Source organism: Tenebrio molitor, unplaced genomic scaffold (genome assembly GCF_963966145.1).
Source record: "Tenebrio molitor unplaced genomic scaffold, icTenMoli1.1 SCAFFOLD_850, whole genome shotgun sequence".
In the NCBI taxonomy this organism is placed as follows: domain Eukaryota; kingdom Metazoa; phylum Arthropoda; class Insecta; order Coleoptera; family Tenebrionidae; genus Tenebrio; species Tenebrio molitor.
In genome coordinates, this window is record NW_027184257.1 from 1 (window position 1) to 10,280 (window position 10,280).

Below are 10,280 nucleotides of genomic sequence, written 5' to 3' on the forward strand. Positions count from 1 at the left end.
GACCATTGTAAAACGAGAAGAGAGAAAAACCATGCGAAACTATTTTTAAAACGAAGAGAATAAAGGTTTTAAATGGTAGGGCTGTATGACAGACTTGTCAATTATCGTGGGGGGTACGGCTGAGATTTATGACGAAATCGAGCGGCGCCGGCGGTCGGTCACTTTCACGAAAGAGGTCTAAACACGGGTCGTTTACGATACCCTCTGGTTACTAGAAAAGTTCTAGACAGATGTTTGTCGGCTTTTCGAGGTATTTATTTGTGAGTCCAAAGACTCAATGGAGTAATATCGGACTGAAATTCCAAGATTTTGCTGTGTAATCCAAAAAACTATGTTCCTCGTAACATTTAACGATGTGTTAATTCAACTATTATTTTAATTTTTCGTATACGTATTTATACTAAAAAGTACAGCGCTTCCAACAGTGAATTGTGAATTGAAAATGTTTCAAAGAAAGATCGATAGTTTTGAAAAAAATTACATATTAATAAATTTAGATAGATTTAGAAGTATACATTGCACTTACTTTTCAAAATTATTGTACTTCTGATTTGGTTGAAATAACATAATATGTAGCAGTCATAGTCTTGTGTACATTGCAGTCGCGGCTGGTGTTGGGTAAAACCTTTATTTTTTAGGGGGTCATTACCCAAATGACCTCATGGACCAGCCGTTCCTGTTAGGTTTTATATATCAAATTGATTCGTCTGTCTTTTTCATCATGCCTTCGAAAAGCGAGCTCCTGTTTCGCCAAAGTAACTGTGACGTCAATTAAATACGATAATAAAATTCGGTTTTTCCGAACTTATTGTGAGTGAGAGCAGTGAGAGCATCTTCTTTTCGTATCCCACCTCCACCCGGCGGCAGTAGTGCAGTGCTTATCAACATAATTACCGGCGTCTCGCCTCCACATTTTGACTTTTTTGTGTTTTATGTGTTCTCTAAGTCCAAAATTTTTAAATTTTTAAAAAGAGATTGCGGTACTATTCCTGTTGCTGAAATTATAATAATATATTTATTAATTTTTGTATTATATGTCTGTGTTATATTGTGTGAATTTGGAACAGCTATATCTAAAAGATATGCTTGCTTTTGTTGTTTATTTAAAATAATAATGTCTGGTCTGTTATGCTGAATGTGAATGTCAGTTAAAACTGTGCGATCAAAATATAATTTGTAATTGTCATTTTCTAAACAACTTTCTGGTTTATAAATGTAATGTGGTTGTGTATCCTTTAATAAATTGAATTTAACTGCTAAATTCATGTGTATAATTTTTGCGAATATATCATGACGTTTTTTATATTCGCTGTGAGCCAAAACGGTGCAAGATCTTGTATTGCAAATATAAAACCCTCAGCTCTTTAAAATATCTCCCATGTAAAGACTTTTGTTTTATATTTGCTATAGTGTCATATCACGAGCTCTATTGAGAAAATAATTTTTTAGTGAAGCAATTTGATTGTGTTGTAGAATTTCTAGATTTGAAAAACCCCTACCACCATTTTCGCGTGGTAAATTAAATCTTTCAACAGCAGATTTGGGGTGATGTTTACAAAATTTTGTAAAGAGAACTCTAGTTTGAATATTTATATTCTTTAAATTAGTTTTGGACCATTTTATAACACCAAAAGAATAGATTTAATTTGATTTGATTGATTAATACCTAAATATTTATAAAATTCTCCTTTATTTAAATTTTTAATGATTTCTCCTTCTTTAGTTATATATTCTAAATTTTCGTAATGACCACGACATATTGATTGATTTTCAGTTATTGTTAAGTTTTATGTCATCCATATAAAGAAGGTGATTTAATTTAATATTAATTTTATAAATTTTAAGAATTTTAATTAACCATGAATGTGGTACTGAATCATAGGCTTTTTTGTAGTCTATGAATTGTTGTTGCATTATTTTCCAAACGTTTGAGACTTAAAATATTCGTCAAATGTTCTTCTTTTTTTAAATCAGAATACCCCTGACAAATCCGAACATTTTGTTTTGCGGTAGATAAAAGTAAACATGGGCCAAGACAGAATATTAATATTCGGTGTGGAATTTTCCTGCGTTCTTGTTCATTTCTATCGAAGTGCTCACGAAAAGTTGTGAATATCAACACTTTGTAATTGTCGTAGTGAAAAATAAAAAAGATAGCTATGGGGCACAACTTATTTCGCACTTCATTAGAAAAGTAACAGTATTAAAATAAAAAAAATATTTTTCTAAATTTCGAACGTTAGGTCTATCCTGACCAGCCGCCAATTAGTGGTATTATTTTATTTTTTGCTGTTTTCCACAATAGTTATTTTTATATTAAATCATTGATTCAAAAAATTGAAATTAAAAATTCAAATTTTTGAAGGAACTCTGAAGTTTCAATGCAGTGACCATGTTGCTAGGTAACTAATAAAAAACAGTGCGTGAAATGAAAAACAGAAATAGTCGTATGCGTTTTGTATGGTTTCTATGGTTTCGATCTTACTAACAATGCAATGAAAATGACCCACTTCAGGCACAGATAACTATGCGTGAATTTCAATTTTTTGAATCAATTATATAAAAACAAAATTGATTTGGCGGCCGCTACACAAAAGTGGTGGGAGGCGAGAACCTGTTTCCGCCGGTCAATTTTAAAATTAATAAATTTTCCCTGGATACGTATTCGACTTATCCGGTACGAGTTATTTTTAAATTAACTTAATGGCCCGTTGCTCTTGTTCTTTTTACATTGAATATGCGATGTTTTGGCATCGTTAGCAATAGTACAATACTCACGCATTTTTAATCTAAAATTAACAAAACTTGAATGGATCGGGATTATCACACTTCTGAATTGAAGTTTTCATTCGTTTAAAATATAATTGATAGTAATACGTAATGCGGATTGCCTAAACGTTGCTTCCATCACGTCAACATCACACATTCACGTTCGCCCGTAGAAATGGCGTGATGCACACGAAATCGATCCAAAAAGGCTCATAATATTTGTGTCACGCGAATCTACGTCGAAAACTAGAAAAAAAAAAAATTCAATTCGAATTTCAATAATCGAAACGATGCGTCGTCGATACTAAACGTAGGTAGTAACTAAAGTGTGATCGGGTGCGATAAAAGTGTCCGTCAATAATCATCATCCGACAATCATTTAATAGACGAACGCTAATTTTTGGCACTCACTCGGACGACAGAACCAGTCCAGACGGAAACCGGGGCGCGGGGTGGGTGGGTGGTTGTATGTCCGTGAATCTGTCCGGCGCGCGTCAACATTTCAGTTATCGTCGCGAGAGTTAAAACGAAAGGTGGTTAGTGTGAAAGTGACGTTTTTTCGTGGAGACACGTTACGAAGGGTGAGTACCTAATATAATATAAAACCAACCGAAAACCCACAATAGTGCCCCGGTTTATTATCGTGAATAGGTGTTTGGTAAATATTTTCTGTATTCCAACTAGCAAGTCTTTTATCAAAAAACTCCGGCAACATGGCTATTGTGGTATTGTTGATACCACCTAACTGAAGAACTTAGTTAATAACTAAGTCGACGATTTTATCGGGAAATTGAACGGAGAAACAAAAATAGCTCTTAGCGACAGTTGCCTGAAGTCGCAAATAACGGCGATTGACGAAATCACGTTTTTTTTATTTTAATTCCAATGAACAATACACAGGGTCACAATTATCTGTTATGTATTCTATAATGTTTTGCAAAGTAAATAATGTGAGTTGTCATGCGTAATATTAATTAGCTAAGTAATTTTTGCAAGTATTTTATGTCAGATATGCAATGTATAATAACGTAATGTTGCAAAGTATTTTAATTTTTATGCTAGGTAGAGATAATAACTCGACAATAACTCTTCTCTAATGAAAAAAAAAATAGAAAATGATTTAGGAACATAAAAAATCTCATTAAAACAGGAACAATTGAAATTAAAATAAACATAACATTCTGTACTAAAGTACAGTTTTGTTCACTCCTTTTTTCAAAGTCTTCTGTCCTCTCATTTGCACATACTGCTATTCCAAAACAGTGAAATTGTCTGTTTCAGGGAATCCTTAACGTTCCTTGCTAATGTCAACAACGTTTTCGATGAAACAAAGAGTCGGAAAAATGTCGGCTCATTGTATTCAATAACATACGCGACTACAAAACCATCTGTATCATTTGTAGGAATCGCGGTTTTTTCGATGAGAATTCGTTCTAATTTTTTCTTTCTTAAAAAAGCTAAGTAATTTTAATTTCACTAAAGATGAACATTTAGGCTATATGCTGGGTAATGCAAATCCATCAACCATCAACTAGGTTGTTCAGCAGATGTACGATTGTTTATTTGATTTCTTCTTCCGAAGAGTTGTATTCTGGCAAAATAGAAATTTATTCATAACATAACCTCAATCAACTAAATTATTTCGAATACAATAACCACATAACTACAAGTTGGATAGGCATGGGTGCAAAATACCGATAATGCATGAAACCTAATAATAATAATAATGACATAATAAAAGTTAATTAAAAATCGCTGTTTCACGTCTTTTTCTTTTTTGTTCGAGAGTTTTTGTGGTTCTGAAAAGAACCGTTTATAAATGTGTCGAAAACGAAAAACATCTATTTCGAACTGGTGTACTTGGTGACGGCTTTGGTACCTTCGGAGACGGCGTGCTTGGCCAACTCACCGGGCAACAACAGACGCACGGCAGTTTGAATTTCTCTGCTGGTGATCGTCGAACGTTTGTTGTAGTGTGCCAGACGGGAAGCTTCAGCGGCGATACGTTCGAAGATGTCGTTCACGAAACTGTTCATTATGCTCATAGCCTTACTAGAGATACCGGTGTCGGGATGGACTTGTTTCAACACCTTGTAGATGTAGATGGCATAGCTCTCCTTCCTCCTGCGCTTCTTTTTTTTGTCGCTCTTGGAAATGTTCTTCTGAGCTTTCCCGGCCTTCTTGGCTGCCTTACCACTTGTCTTCGGCGGCATTTTTCAATTCAATTCGATTCAACAAACTCGCGAACTGCTCTGACTCGTGTGCGTGCGTTAACTTTGCACCACCACCTTTCTGATAGGTAGTGTGTTCACCAGAACCCCACCTGAAAACGGGCTCCCACCAATCGTCACGTCCTATTCTCCTATCACGGAGGCTATAAATTCGAAGCACAGCTACCAGCTTTTACAATCGACGAGTCCCGTCCGTCAGTTTTATTACTTCTCGTGGTGTCTAACGAACGAACTTAAAATGTCAGGTCGCGGTAAAGGAGGTAAAGTGAAGGGAAAAGCGAAATCCCGTTCGAGCCGTGCCGGTCTCCAGTTTCCGGTGGGTAGGATACATCGTCTTCTCAGAAAAGGAAATTACGCGGAACGCGTCGGTGCAGGAGCTCCCGTCTATTTGGCCGCCGTCATGGAGTACTTAGCCGCCGAAGTTCTAGAATTGGCAGGAAACGCTGCCCGTGACAACAAGAAGACACGTATTATACCGCGTCATCTGCAGCTGGCCATCAGAAACGACGAGGAATTGAACAAACTCCTGTCCGGAGTTACGATCGCCCAAGGCGGTGTCTTACCCAACATTCAGGCCGTACTTTTACCCAAAAAAACCGAGAAGAAACCTTAAACGAACGATCGATCCATCTCCGTGGCGAAAACTCAAAATATCGGCCCTTCTCAGGGCCACTATAGCTTTTTTTTTTCGTAAAATGACCGATGCATCTTTTCTTTTTGTATTATTATCATTTACGACTGCAATGCCAAAAGGAAAGCAAGGGGTGTTTACGATCTTGGTACATTTATCAGGTAGTCAGTTAGTAATAATTGTCCGTTGTTTCTCGAAAGAACATCATGTTTCTTTTTTTTCCTCTTATTTTTATTTTGTGGTTCTGAAAAGAACCGATTTTGTATTTCGTATTTTATTCTGGTTTTCTCGAACGGTGAAGAGCGCCAGGAAATTAACCTCCGAAACCGTAGAGGGTGCGTCCTTGACGTTTCAAAGCGTAGACGACGTCCATCGCTGTCACGGTTTTACGTTTGGCGTGTTCCGTGTAGGTGACGGCATCTCGGATGACATTTTCCAAGAACACTTTCAGGACTCCGCGAGTTTCTTCGTAGATCAAACCGGAAATACGTTTCACGCCGCCACGACGAGCCAATCTTCTGATAGCGGGTTTCGTGATGCCCTGGATGTTGTCACGCAGGACTTTGCGATGACGCTTCGCTCCTCCTTTTCCCAATCCTTTGCCTCCTTTACCGCGACCGGTCATCTTTTCAGATTATTTCAACTGACACAAAATACCTGCACACCTCGTCCCTAGGAAGTCAACTACCGCAAAATTTCAACTAACGGAGCCTTATATAGATTCAACGGTTCACCATCGACCAATCGACGAAGTCAGCCGTTGACTTTGTTCACGTATAAAAGTACAATTTAATATGGCGGAATTTTTAGTACCCGTTTACCTTTCGACGCGTGCACGTCTAACGATCGTCAGAGTCGATTTTAATAATTGTCAGTTTTGTTTTTCATTCGTTTCATTCGAAATGGCCAGGACCAAGCAGACCGCACGCAAGTCCACCGGAGGAAAAGCCCCCAGGAAACAACTGGCTACCAAAGCGGCCAGGAAAAGCGCTCCCGCCACTGGCGGCGTCAAGAAGCCCCACCGTTACAGACCTGGTACCGTGGCTCTGCGTGAGATCCGTCGTTACCAGAAAAGTACCGAGTTGCTCATCCGCAAGCTTCCCTTTCAACGTTTGGTGAGGGAGATCGCTCAGGATTTCAAAACCGATTTGCGCTTCCAAAGCTCCGCCGTGATGGCCCTCCAGGAAGCGAGCGAAGCTTACTTGGTCGGTCTGTTCGAGGACACGAATTTGTGCGCCATCCACGCCAAACGTGTAACCATCATGCCAAAGGACATCCAACTTGCCAGACGTATTCGGGGTGAACGCGCTTAAATTTTTCCACATCGTGTTTCGGAAGAACAACACGAAACACGAATTTTATAACAAAAAAATCGGTTCTTTTCAGAACCTCAAACTTTACAGGCAAAAAAAAAAATATATCGCCCTTCAACCGGAAATGAATAAAATAAAAATGTCAATAATCGGTCGGTCCTCTCGATTCGGGTTGGGTTGCGGTCGTTCGTAAAATTTTATTGCATCCTGTCATCACCTACCTGCCAGCTGATGCTATCTATTTTATTTGGTTTCGCCGTAAGGATAGTTTTATTTCTTTTTTTCGTCGTAGATTATCGTGTGGCCCTGAAAAGGGCCATTTGTGCGTGCCCCGTTGCCGGTAGTACGATGATGACGTCGGAACGAGGCACAGCCGAACGAACATGAGTCGAGTATCCATCCACGTTTCTCACTTTTTCCTCTTCGGCGAAGCGGCCTTTTTCACCTTGACAGGAATGGCTTTGGCTGTCTTGGGTTTGGGTGCTTTGGGTTTTTTAGTCGGACCAGCCTTGTTAGATTTCTTCGCTTTGGAAGGCGATCGGGGTTTCGGGGCGGCTCTAGTTTTCTTTTCTGCCGAGGAGGCGGCCGATTTCTTGGCTTTCGCTGCGGCGGCGGAGGCAGCGACGGCGCTCTTCTTTTCGGCAGCAGTCTTCTTCGCTTTGGGGGAGGCTTGTTTTTTGGCTGTCTTCGAGGAAGCCTTGTCGGAAGTCGTCGCGACGGCGGTACGTTTGGCGGATGATTTTTTCGTCTTGGATGCGGCGGACGAAGCGGGTTTCCTCTTGTCGGAGGCGGAGGCGACTTTGGCACCACCGGAGGTGGACGAGGCGAGCTTGAACGAACCCGACGCGCCCTTACCTTTCGTCTGAACCAGAGATCCCGACGCCACGGCGCCTTTCAGATATTTCTTGATGAAAGGGGCGACCTTTTCGGCGTCGACTTTGTAATTTGCGGCGACGAACTTCTTGATGGCCTGAAGAGACGATCCTCCGCGTTCCTTGAGTCCCTTGATGGCGTTGTTTACCATCTCGGATGTCGGAGGATGGGACGGTTTCGCCCTGGGATTTTTCGCTTTTTTCTCTTTCTTCGCGTGGGATTGAGGGGTGGCAGCGGAACCGGTGGTGACCGATGATGCTGTTTGATTTTCGACGTCGGCCATCTTTCACGTTAAAACGTTAAAAGTTAATAATAATTATTGAAAAAACACTTGCTCACACACGTACACTTCGAGCACCTCGTGAACGAGAATTGAACAAAAAAATTTTCTAAGTCTTTATAAAATAGTCGCCACTGCGGACGGAAGACTGAACGCGCACCGCGTCCGCCGTCGAAGAAATTGCAGGCCTCGGAATCGTTGCCCGCGTGATGGCATCGTCCTCTTTCCTCGATCACCATCGCCACCGTGTGATCAAGCTGGCCGAACTCGGTTTCCGAAGTTTCCCTGGAGATAGCGAAGTTCGTCTCGGAACGTCGGTGGGTTTCGAATCAGGTACAGCCCCTCCAACCACCAGCCCTAAATCCGGGTCGTCACGGTTTCGATTCGGGACCGACGGTTTACGTCGGCGGTGCGGGGTAGACGCGTCGATTCCGGGAATCCATATTTCGTTCGCCGAAATATTGGTCCATCTCTTCCCGGAATACCGCGCCACCTTCTCGATTTTACGACATCTTCGCGTCGCCAAACGCTTCCGAAACGGTCGAAGCACAGAAAGGACCTGGTGTTCGAACCGAGGCAATTCCGACAACAGGATGCCGCGAACCGCCTCTCCGACGTTCAGGTCGATCGTTTTCGGCGGAAGTTGAAACGGGACGAGTCGACGACGGGTCCCGTTGCCGTCCGGACCCTTCGGGACGGCCGAAAGTCCGTCGAGAGGATCATCCGAAAGGAGACGGTCTTCATCGTCCGACCGATGCCGCACCTACGAGTTTTCCGATATTTTCTTCGACGGATCTTCAGGTTTTCTTCCTTTCTTCCGTCTTTCTCTCTTCGTAATTTCGTGTCCGACCTGCGTCGTCCGAAGTCGGGGTGAAGATCGAAGAAAAAACGCCAAAAATAACAACTCGTCAGCCACGCACACCGCGTTCGAATGTCTAACGGTCCAACTTGGATTTTCGAAGATCGCCGAATCCGAGGGACGATAAATAATAATAATAATAATAATAATGGTAATAAATAATAATGTTAATAATAATAATAATGATATGATGATTATAACGATAATTATTATAGATAGGTAAATAGAAACACAGGTCTCCTCTCGAAAATCGGAACTTCCTGATATTACTTACATATTTCGGTCGATCCAAATGTGGGAATCTCGTCGTCGTCGGAGCAAGCAGCGCGGTAGGTGGGGTGAAATTCTGGATTTTCCACCGCCGCCGGCGGTCGAAAAATGTGCGACGCGGGAGATCGCCAGTCCGTCTAGTAGTCTCTCTTGTCGTTAGAGCGTGACGTGGTGGTTGTTGTGGGATTTCCCGTTAGTTCGGTCCGACGTCGGTCGTCAGAGGGTAAGTGCATACGGAAACGAAACGCATCGCGTTTTGATGTTCATATTCGTGCATCGGAATGTTAAAAGCAATATATTTTACACCAACGATCACACCTAAACACCACGGCAACGGCCATACCACGTTGAAAAGCACCGGTTCTCGTCCGATCACCGAAGTTAAGCAACGTCGGGCGCGGTCAGTACTTGGATGGGTGACCGCTTGGGAACACCGCGTGCCGTTGCCCCCCAACACTTTTTGTTTTTTTTTGAAATCCATAGCAACCACCGAACCGATTTGTTTTTCGTGCAGGTATTCGGAAACATGCACAGACCCGTATAATGTAGATTCATAGCTTTAAGTACTAGATAATTAAGAAAACAATTTTTTTTGTCGATTAATTGTAAACAATTGCAGAATAAAAACTCGTCAAACGGTAAAGGTTGTCGTTCGATCACCGAAGGTAAGCCACGCGGGCAGCGGTCAGCACTTGGACGGGTGACCGGTTCATTATATTCCTTCCGTGAGTTTAACAAAGATAACATATGCAAATGTCGTAAGTGCGACGAGGAAGACGGCGATCTTTTAATGTAAAAAAAATATATATTAGGTTACGCGTACATGCCACTTTGACTGCTGCTTTATTTTTTTGGTTTTTAAATAATTAGAGATCTGAATTCAACATATCAGTTCTATGTTATAATGGACAGACAATGTTGTATTCTTGGCCCCTAACACGTTAAGACCAACATAAAAACTAGAATAACTTACCATTCGTTAAACGTTAAACAATTTCGAACCACGTTTTTTTGAGCTCGAACAAACTCATAACACAACACTCATTTATTAGTC

The 10,280-nt window shown here is 41.2% G+C and overlaps 1 non-coding gene across 1 annotated transcript; it reads left to right on the plus strand.

Annotated features, from left to right (window-relative positions):
* The first annotated feature begins 9,555 nt into the window (after positions 1-9,555).
* On the plus strand, positions 9,556-9,675 carry LOC138141054 (5S ribosomal RNA). Its single transcript, XR_011162951.1, has one exon. It is a non-coding gene; the product is annotated as a 5S ribosomal RNA (ribosomal RNA).
* Positions 9,676-10,280: the final 605 nt, after the last annotated feature.